The following is an 11519-nucleotide window of genomic DNA, read 5'->3' on the forward strand; positions in this document are numbered from 1 at the left end:
CAAGACCTTCAACTTCTAGACAACTAAAGGGATATTCTCGTCATACTGTACTCTCGATGACGTGCATGTCGGGTCATCGACATGCATGTTCAATACCATTAGTGCACATGCTGCACCAGACTATATTTACGGACGTTGACTGTTTGCTTTAGGCACTGTTTCAAGCATTGTACGATGGCCGATAACAAAAGTATTTGTTAACGTTTTCAAGTTCCATTCGGAGTATCCGAAACTACGACGCAATGTTAGTCGGAACTAACGTATCTAGTTAATCAGGTTATCGCATGATGTTCTTGCTCATTGGCAAACATTATTTCAGCAGTCGATACGTCCTCCAAACTTCAGTAACTGTTTCTATAGTCCCCGTTCGTCACAAACAACCGTTGACATTTCGTCAACCTTAAATTCGAATATATTAACCGTTTAGACGCACGAGAATATCCCTTTATCCAAACTAGCTAGTGTGTCTACTGTTTTCTTACTAGGCAAACAAAAGTTTGTCACAGCATGTGCGCAGTTCACTTTACCTATGTGCATTTATACTAAAAGCCATTCGTCCACAAGCAATGCATTTGCGCTATTGACGCAAGCTTTCATGAAGGCCAAACCAATGCTGATTCGTCAATGCTGATCGTCAGCTTGAAAGTAAAGATGAGCAAAGTGGTTCAACTGAATCTTATGGTTGCAGTAGGGCATATTAGACGTAAGTGACAAGTATGTGTCAGCAATTGCTTATGCTTCTTAACCCTAGAAAATTTTTATTCAATCCTTTTGGTGATGACGTAATGTGACAGAAAACAGTAGACACACTTAACCTCATCGGGAACCCTGAATGTATGGAATTTTTGAGCATAGGTGCCTGTGAGTGTGTAAGGGTGGATGTGGGTGTGTGAGTATGTATGTGCGTATGTGAGGGTGTGCGTATGTGTCATCTTACACGTAATTTAGTGAATGAGTGCATAGGTACTAGCTTCCAAGTAAATACGTGGATGAGTGCGTGTAGTCAGTGGTGTATGGAACTCGCATTGTGCCTGCCTGCTGCCAACGAAATATGCAAGCCCACACAGAGAAAACAGTTTTGTTGTGCGAAACTTCATGCTGCTGGCAGGATTTACATGCAAGTCACATATTGCAGGTCTACCATAAGCAGAGCGATGTGTCATCTGATAGGTAACTCACAACAACACATACTCTGCATGTCCAGGGAAAGTGAGTTGTGCTCGGAACAGATTGGCCAGACAGTTTTGTCCTATCAAATTCAGAATTGTTTCATCCTCCTCACAGTTGCCATTAACATCAGGAGCACACATTATTGCTAGATCTGAATGCCAGCTACCTATTGCACTGCTGGCACGTAGTTGGAGACAAAGGTGCCGCCAGTTTTCCAGCTCGCTGTTGATACAATGCAATACTGGTACAAAATGTCCGTATTCTGTGTTTTTAGTGTTGTATGTTTGTATATGAGTCTTGCGTCGTATGAACATTACGTACATGAGTTTAAAGTGTTCCCGCGAAAGTAGGTACTGAATTAGCTCACGCCAGGATTGCGTTGCGGAGATATTTGTAGCCCATACAATGTTTTATGGCGTCATTTACGACACTTTCTGTTTTTCTTGTCATTGTATGCACGTGAGTAGTGCCGCATGTTGCGCTTGCAAATCATGTTCTCAATGCCATTTTCTTTTGGTACAATTGGTCACCACTACATATCACTCGCATACACACGCCCAAGCAAGTCCGATATCAATCACTGTCCAGAAGTGCATGATGCATTCAACCACGCATAGAACACTGGCACACCAAGAACATGAACTCACGCAAAAACGAGAGGACTATTACACGACTTCGCATTGGACACACCGCTATCACACACAACTACATCATCACAAGAAGCCCGAGACCGAAATGCAACACCTGCAACACTTTCATCACTGTCAAACATCTGCTACTCACATGCCCACAATACCAACACCACAGGACAAACATACAAACATACTGCAGAGACGCCAACATCCCACTAACACTCACAACACTGCTCGGGGACTTACACCCCGAGCTAACAACACTACTCATCCACTACATACACAACACTGGGCTGATAAATGACCTGTAAATCTCCTCCCCTAGAGCCAAGGACAAAAAAGCCAAAAAAAGCCAAAAAAGAAGCCAAAAAGAAAAAAAACATTCAAAACAATGAGAATCAAAATAAAAGACCCCAGAATGGCAAAATGGCAAAAAAAAAACAAAAAAAAACAAACAAAAAATAATAATAGAAGGGGCAATCCGGCTACCCGGGAGGAGATAGCTAGGAACCCTGACCCACCCCTCAGCCCACCCTTACGAGCCAAGAAGACGACGGACACTTCAAGACAATGGACGGACCAACAACGAAGACGGACGACAGAACCGGGCCCAAATACAGAACGCTGTGGTGGCCCGTAAGCCACAAATACCATACCATACCATACCAGTGCATCATGCAGCAGAAGAAGCTTCATTGAACACACTCGTCATCATGAACGGCATCTTAGGAGCTTCATGAGTTTGGATCTGTGAACAGTAAGTGGAATGGGAGCATAATGGTACACGCTACCAAACCAGATTTTTTATAAACAAAAACATAACGTTTATTACCGTTTGGAGGTGATTTGTTTTATTTGGTCATTGTGTCAATGTCATGTTTGATCATATAGGTAACGAAAAGCGTACCTATTCAAAACGTTTATTCTTTGTCATGATGTGCCTGCAGGTTGTTTTCGCAGTATCCAATAGCAACCGTGTATGACCAGGCGCCCCTTGGACGCCTTGTCTAGCCCCGTCTTCCGGGACTGTGTGATGACTGCCTTTGCAATCTCAAGTGCCAGTTTCTGCCTCCGGCCTATTTCTTTATCAAAGGATGTTGGTAACTGAACGACCAGCTCTGCTCCAAGATTCCAAATCGTTTTACGGTATTTTATGCCTACAAAACGTTAATATTTGCTGGACGCGTTGATGCCCGAATAGGATGACCTTTATTCCTAGATACAGGCATTCAACGTTGAATCAATTACGCTTCTAGCCTTCTGTTTATTGGCTTTACATACTTTTTATTAATATTTATCATGTGTCTAGCCTGCAATTCATTTTACTCACCACCATCGGACGTTACAACTATAAGCTTATAACTACTATATACAACTATAAGCTATAAGCAGCTATTCGCTGACTTGACATATGATATTTTCGCGACGACTCGTTTCGCCCTTCCGCCATGTTAACTAATCATCCGTTACATCTTTATGTCAACAGGTATAGTACAAGTCATCCTTACCGTCGATACCGTAGAAGAATTTGCCGTCGACCACGGAAAACATATTGTGCTTCCCGTTGCTGGTAATTTTGTATTTGTCACTTAGGTGACAGTTACTATAGTTCGTTTTCTTTTTAAAGTTCGGCCCTGACTGTAAACATCTTTTTGAACACAGCACGAGAATTACTGAGAAAATTGGTTAGCGCCCATTGATACCGTTGTGTTAAACGCGGTGCGATTTATTAATTAGTTCAGTTATTACTCCTGACAAATCGTCTATCCCTGTGGGGTTGTAAATATGAGCAAATACGAGCTGAGGGGTCTGGGAAATAGGAGCCAGAAAGAAATAACTTTGATAAAGTTTTTCATCAGTGAAATTCAACGTGCGACAACCATTTTCCTCTTCTTAGTAATTCAGCTAGCAATTCTCGTGCTGTGTTCGAAGAGACGTTTACAGTGAGGGTCGAACTTAGGACGAACTATGGCACCTATCAGCAGATATACGTTCATAATGCAACAAGGGAACGAAAAGCGTGTTCAAAACTTAAACTCATTGTCCTTATGTGCCTGCAGGTTGTTTTCGCAGTATCCAATGGCAACCGTGTATGACCAAGCGCCGCTTGGACGCCTGGACGCCTCGCCCAGCCACGTCTTCCGGGACTGTGTGATGACTGCCTCTGCACTCACAAGTGCCAGTTTCTGCCTCCGGCTTATTTCTTTATCAAAGGATGTTGGTAACTGAACGACCAGCTCTGCTCCAGGATTCCAAATCGTTTTACGGTACCTTGTCCATCACCATCAAGAGATCAACATTTTTGCAGGCACTTACGTACGGCTGGTATGTATTCATATTTGATTGTCAGCACGTTGTAGAATGCTTTACATTTTGTGTGATCATTTACTGTCCTCTTTCCTACACAATGCCAACAACAATGATGTTTGTCATCGTTTGCATGCATCTATTGGGATTGATGTTTGCGTTTACTGACAGACGCTTGTCAACATTTTCAGTAGTGTCCGGCGCGATGCTGAATGCGACCTGTTATCTGTTGGATCTACTCTGTGAGCCCAGACCCCAGTGCAAGTGAGTTTTTTGTCACACCAGTGCCGGATCACTCTGTAATATGTGCAAGAGCCTGTGACTTTGTTTGCTTGGCTAACTAAATGCATACCTACGGAAAACCCTTCCAACGTTGCTTTGGTTTTTAGTAATTTACTGTACTTTTAAAGCAGTGCCTACACATATCAATCAAATACATTCTAAATACCTTAACCCTCGCCCGTATTGGTGTTTTTCCAGCCGCGAAGGTAAAAGGGGGGGGTTCGTTGGACCCCCCCCCTTGCCGTTTCGCCCCTGATCGAGCTAGAGCTTCGCGGAAAAAACAAGCGTGTTGCCCGTGACGAGAGGAAGCCGATGATACCTAATTTTAAGGTCCTAGGTCATTGGTTGACCTTGCAGGTCAGGTCAATGACCCAAAAGTCGGGAAAATCGGAACCTGTTAGAACGTCGTAAAGTGTGGCTGCATTAGGGTTTTTCGGGGCGCTGATCACGAATATCATGTTAGTTTTGATCACAGATAATGTATTTATGCATTTAGTCCAGGTCGGGTCAGGTCAGGTCAGGTCAACCAGTAGGGGTCCTGCCGGGTATTCCTAGTAGGTGTCAACCGCCTCTAACAGCTTCGTAACATGTTACGAAGGCACCAAAACTACTTCGTAAATGTTCATATAGTTGCTAAATTCGAATTCAGCTAAAAAACTGGCCTAGAAACATGTAAAACTCGAAAAAGTGAACCGAGGTCACCAAAGGTCAATGACCTGACCTGACCTTCAGGTGACCTGGACACCCACCCTAATGAATGGGGGCAACATCATATCACATGTTTGAACCCTTGAAACCACGAAAAGACTGCAAACGCGCGGCTAATGCGAGCCGACATACGCCGAATCGCGATTCCGGCCAAACATGGTCTCGAAAAGTAGGTCACAGGTCAAAGGTCATTGGGGTCAGGGTCATGAAATTTTCAGGGTAGGTGTAAAATTGATTAACGCGAGGGTACTGAAAGTTTCGTCGCGATCGGCCGCTTTTTACGCGAGTTATTCGCGAAAAACCATGGGGGGGGGGTCCGTTCGACCCCCCCCCCCTATACGGGCGAGGGTTAATATGGTCCTTTCCATAACCATCTAACCGAATTCCCGGTATTATTTTTTTCTGAAACCTTCTCCCTTGCTGGCAGTGGCACTGTTCAACTACAGCGCTGGACGTCGTCTACTTTTTGCTAGAAACAAATGTCATCACCCGTCCATGAACTTCGGGCTGCTCACAACTATATTGCCTTGGCAAGTTCTTTAAGACTTAATACTGGACTTGGGCTGCGAAAGCTAATGACAATTTGGGCAGCTTGATATTGCAATGGCTATGGTGCGAAGGTCCAATATGGCGAACAGCTCGACTATTCACCATTGTCAACGCTTATGATAGCTAAATATCATTTTGCTTGGTGTACATTCACGTCTCGTTTCCTTGCTCCATTTGTACCTCACCGGTCTTCCGTCACACAGGCTTCGGCTGCAGCACAAGCCACATTCATCGGCCTTATCATCAGTTATTCATCCTGCAAGTTTTAAGTCACTTCGTTGTGACCCGGACATCGTCATCTTTCAACGACTTCAAATGACATTTCATTCATCATCGTCGATCAGACTCATCATGTAAAGACACTTCCATAATGCTATCTGCCATCTACGTTTGTGCAGGAAGCAAATATCAGGTTGTTATTAGCTGCGGGCTACTCAGTACCGACTGAACTACTGGCAGTAGTGTGCGAGCACCTAATACTTGTATTGTGATACCAAAGCTAAAACAGATGATAGCTTAGCGTATAGCGCCCTACCGCTTTCCACACACACATAAACAAAACTTGACTTTGGGCATTAGCACCATGGCAGGATAAACAGGCAGTTTGGCTGTTTTTCACTGCTTTCATTGGCAGGTGTTAATGCTCATTCCCGTTTCATGTGATGTTAGAACAGCCCTTCACCATAGTCCTGTTTTCTCCTTCGCTGTTTTCCATAGACATCAGATGCGACATGCACCCCAACGATCGGTCAGGCGCATCACCGTCAATCCGGTCGCCTGTCAATCAGTTCGTAATCACCGTCAGTCTTCGACATCGGCCAACACACTTATCCACATTATCGCCTTACTTTTGATCTTATCAATATGCAAGAATGAGTGCAAAATGCATTGCAATATTGTATCAGTTGATGTTGTATCGCAATGACAACGTATCCTCACCTCACATTTGTTGTGCATACTTGATCACGAATGCTAGTTGTTATACACAGATTCACATGGTGAAGTTTTACTCCGTTGGCGTTTTCTTTCCATTCTTGTAGTCGATCAAGAGCGATTGCAGTTGTACATGCGGCCTTACACATGCGTCCCTTCATGTTAGCTGATTGATATGTTGGACACATTCCTGTGATTCCTGAGTGTGGTTCCTGTGACTCCAAGTAGTTCTGCATTGGTATTGCTTCACTTATGTTGTACCCAAACATCGTTTCTAGTTTTGTCTTAGCTTGCAGCTGTATGCCATGAACACACAGGGTACTGCGCATCTTTATCGTGACATTACTGTAGTTTTGTCGCCTTCGCGGATGATTAGGACCATGAGCTCAGTTGCAGATGCGTCCAGCAGCCACCGACATTCTACATTTAGTCCTATTATCGGTTCTTATCCACATACCAACATGATTTGAACATTTCACACGTTTAGTGATGAAATGAACAGGTATCATCTACTACATTATATTTTCATGTAAAGCACACTACAGTCTGTGAAAAAAGAAAACTATTTGGAGCAACAATCATGCCTTAGACAGTATAGTTGCCATAGATATTACGTTGTGCAGCGGGCAGGCCGGTGCACGAAATGTAACCGCAGGTTGTTTGAAAAGACAAACACTATTCGTTAGAATTGTGTTTTTCTATTGAAAAACAACCGGAGCGGTCCTTCTCCGGGCTATGTTTTGCAAGTCTGGCAGCGAATCGAGACATCTTGACCGGGGCCTAAACGTGCATTGCGATTTTCGTAAAAAGTTCAGGGTATGGGTTCCCGCAGGCGATCTACCTGATGGCACCGGTCGCTACTCGCTTAAAACCTCGTGGCACGTGGCACGTGCGATTCCATTTTCCCCATGTTAAGTCAACGGGGTTTTGGACACTTTTTGCGCGATCGGGAATGGCGGAAAAAATCGCCGATCAAGGTATGGTTTGCTGCACACCATTTTATGACTGACACATTCAGGTACACGCCCATGTGCGCCGTCTACCCGTAAGAAGTCGATATTTTTTGTAGTACGACTTTGAAGTTCGAGTTTTTTTGCTCCCCATGTTAAGTCTATGGACGTTTTTGCAGAGACATTTTCATTCGTTCATTGTACAAAATTATATGATACGATTTTGTTTAAACTTCCAGGACTTGTTGAGAAAAGACCATAAAACATGCTGTTATGTAACCGCAGGTTGTTTGAAAAGACAAACACTATTCGTTAGAATTGTGTTTTTCTATTGAAAAACAACCGGAGCGGTCCTTCTCCGGGCTATGTTTTGCAAGTCTGGCAGCGAATCGAGACATCTTGACCGGGGCCTAAACGTGCATTGCGATTTTCGTAAAAAGTTCAGGGTATGGGTTCCCGCAGGCGATCTACCTGATGGCACCGGTCGCTACTCGCTTAAAACCTCGTGGCACGTGGCACGTGCGATTCCATTTTCCCCATGTTAAGTCAACGGGGTTTTGGACACTTTTTGCGCGATCGGGAATGGCGGAAAAAATCGCCGATCAAGGTATGGTTTGCTGCACACCATTTTATGACTGACACATTCAGGTACACGCCCATGTGCGCCGTCTACCCGTAAGAAGTCGATATTTTTTGTAGTACGACTTTGAAGTTCGAGTTTTTTTGCTCCCCATGTTAAGTCTATGGACGTTTTTGCAGAGACATTTTCATTCGTTCATTGTACAAAATTATATGATACGATTTTGTTTAAACTTCCAGGACTTGTTGAGAAAAGACCATAAAACATGCTGTTATGCTTCTTTAAGCTGTGCAAATTCGTTTGTTCTTTTTAAGCTCGTTTGAAAATGAAAAATTTTAACATGGAAAGTCAATGGGAGCATCTTTGTTGCTTAATAACTTTTTACAGTTGAGATATATTTAAGTAAAAAGTTGATAGGTTACACAACTTTTGATGCTCTTTCCAATGATATATAGAACGTTATTGCACGTTGTGCCGTTTTTGAGGAATTTGGTAAAAAAGCACGACTTTACCGAGATTTGAGCTCAGACCTATATATGGTCTTGGCTCAGACAGTATACGAACAGGTGACAGGGATACCTCCCATTGAAGGATGCGATTTAATACTAAACATTAGCAGCCGGCCGCCTTGGGGACGTTTTTGTACGACTTATATATCCGCAGCCACTGGACCAATACACTTGCGGTTTTTTGTATGGGGTAGCGTATACCCTTCTTAGAAGTATTTTACTATGGACGATGCATGCGGGTAACCCCTACTGCACGTGACACGTGTAATACGGAGAGGTGTCAGTTTTGTAATAAGTGCAATAACTCGGTAATTACTGGGCCGATCGCGCTGAAACTTGGCATGGAGGTAGTCACCTAACAGGCGATCCATTTTCATGTGCCACGGTAGGGGTGCCGCTGCACGTGCGCACGTGCAGGGTGACGCTTCCAGATCTCGTGACCGGCCGGGCCGATTGAGTTCAAATTTTGCACACCGCCAGAGACCGCGTAGTAGGGTGCATTGCACAGATCAGTTGGGTCCCAGGTTGCACGTGCGCACGTGCAGGGTGACGCTTCCAGATCTCAGGAACGGCCGGGCCGATTGCATTCAAATTTGGCACAGTTTTAGACACCGATCAGTAGGGTGCCGTGCGCAAGTCAGTTAGTATGTATTTTCATGTGTCACGGTTGGGATGCAGCTGCACGTGCGCACGTGCAGGGTGACACTTTCAGATCTCGAGAACGGTTGGGCCGATTGAGCTCAAATTTGGTACACCGCTAGAGACCAGCGAATAGGGTGCCGTGCAAAAGTCAGATGGGACCATTTCGCACGTGCGCACGTGCAGGGTGTCGCTTCCAGATCTCGAAAACGGCCGGGTCGATTGCACTCAAATTTGGCACACCGCTAGAGACCGGTTAGCAGAGTGCAGTGCACGTCATTTCGTAGCACACCCACTCCGATCTGCACGTGCAAGGCTCATCCTCTCGTTTGGCGGGTGGCGTTTTTGCGGCGTTACAGAGGTGCTTGCTCAAACAACCTGCGGTCCCGCGATGCGGAGCCCAGCATCGCAGATGCTGGTAACCGCAGGTTGTTTGAAAAGACAAACACTATTCGTTAGAATTGTGTTTTTCTATTGAAAAACAACCGGAGCGGTCCTTCTCCGGGCTATGTTTAGCAAGTCTGGCCGCGAATTGGGGCAACTTGGTAGGGGCCTAGACGAATCGCTCAATCTTCGTAAAAATTTCAGGGTATGGGCTCCCGGGGGCGATCTACCTGGTGGCACCGGTCGCTACTCGCTTAAAACCTCGTGGCACGTGGCACGTGCGATTCCATTTTCCCCGTGTTAAGTCAACGGGGTTTTGGACACTTTTTGCGCGATCGCCAATGGCGGGAAAACGAGCCAAGAAGGAGGTGGTTTTCTTCCCAGCATTTTATGGCAAACACGTTCTGGTACACGCCAGTGTGCGCCGTATACCCGTCAGAATTCGTTAACTTGAGTTGCACGAGTTTGAAGTTGAACTTTTTTCGCTCCCCATGTTAAGTCAATGGGCGTTTTTGCAGAGGCATTTTCATTCGCTCATTGTACAAAATTATATGATACGATTTTGTTTAAACTTTCAGGAATTGTTGAGAAAAGACCATAGAACATGTTGTTATGCTTCTTTAAGCTGTGCAAATTCGTTTGTTCTTTTTAGGCTCGTTTAAAAATGAAAAATTTTAACATGGAAAGTGAATGGGAGCGTCTTTGCTGCTTAATAACTTTTTACAGTTGAGATATATTTAAGTGAAAAGTTGATAGGTTATACAACTTTTGATGCTCTTTCCAATGATATATACAACTTTATTGCACGTGGTGCCGTTTTTGAGAAATTTAGTAAAAAAGCACGACATTACCGAGATTTGAGCTCAGACCTATATCGTTACGGTGTCAGGCGGACACGAGGACAGGTGGCGCCGCCGCCGCCCGCATAGCGGCGGGAATGTGAACTAACCTGTTTACCAGGGTGTTCACGCCGTTCACGGGCACCGCACACTGCTGCGATCTATGGTATGGTACCATCGGGGGACCGGCCGCCGTCGGCACCATTTCGGGACTTTGCATCGCAATAAAAGGCTTATTTACAATTGAAAATGGCCTAGCGAGAGTCGTTATGGAATCAGAATTTGATGCTCTACAAAACTAGGCTATTTTCATTGTGATGGCATCACAGACTACACCGCTAAACCCAATAAAGCAGATTTATGTCGCGTCATCGATGATTACATATAATGTTTCTTTGATATATATGTAGTCGGGTCTTTCAGCTGCGTCCCTCCCCTCCCTCGCCGCGCCGGCGGGTCGGCCATCCGCGGCTTGCCGCCCGCCGGCTGCTGGCCGGTCAGCTGGCCGGTCAGCTGGTCGCCCGCGGCTGTCGGTGCAGTGCGGGATGCCTACTTGCGGGGGGCCGTCGTGGCGGCGGCCCGGGTGGACTGGGCGAGCAGTGAGTTGGGGAGCGCTGCGCTGTCGGTGCTCTAGTTTGTATTGCGTTCGCATGATACGGCTTGAGCCAATACAGAGTGAACTGATTGAGCTGAGCAAGTCTTTATATACATTGAAAAGTAAAGCACTTTTTACTGCATCTACGGTGAGATGCTAGATAAAATTTATGGTCTAATGGTACCCATTACTTAACAATTAAGTGAATCATTTCGTCGCTAAACTCTCGTAAATTCGTATGTCCGCCTCACTATGGAGTTTGGACCGTAACGTATGACCTTTGCTCAGACAGTATACGAACAGGTGACGGGGATACCTCCCATAGAAGGATGCGACACGATTTTACTGCTAAATAGCGGCCGGCCGCCGTGGGGACGTTTTTGTACGACTTATATCTCGGCAACCACTGGGCTGATACACGTGCGGTTTTTTGTGTGGGGTA

The 11519-nt window shown here is 45.1% G+C and overlaps 1 long non-coding RNA gene across 2 annotated transcripts; it reads left to right on the forward strand.

Annotated features, from left to right (window-relative positions):
* Positions 1 to 21: 21 nt before the first annotated feature.
* Positions 22 to 7207, forward strand: LOC122374779. Of its 2 annotated transcripts, none has more exons than XR_006255283.1 (3): positions 22 to 4127; positions 4301 to 4373; positions 5527 to 7207. It is a non-coding gene; the product is annotated as an uncharacterized LOC122374779 (long non-coding RNA). The 2 variants fall into 2 exon arrangements; XR_006255284.1 differs by having other exon boundaries at positions 23 to 3372; positions 3863 to 4373.
* The last annotated feature ends 4312 nt before the right edge of the window (positions 7208 to 11519 follow it).

Source organism: Amphibalanus amphitrite, unplaced genomic scaffold (genome assembly GCF_019059575.1).
Source record: "Amphibalanus amphitrite isolate SeventyFive unplaced genomic scaffold, NRLGWU_Aamphi_draft 001711F_arrow, whole genome shotgun sequence".
Lineage (NCBI taxonomy): Eukaryota > Metazoa > Arthropoda > Thecostraca > Balanomorpha > Balanidae > Amphibalanus > Amphibalanus amphitrite.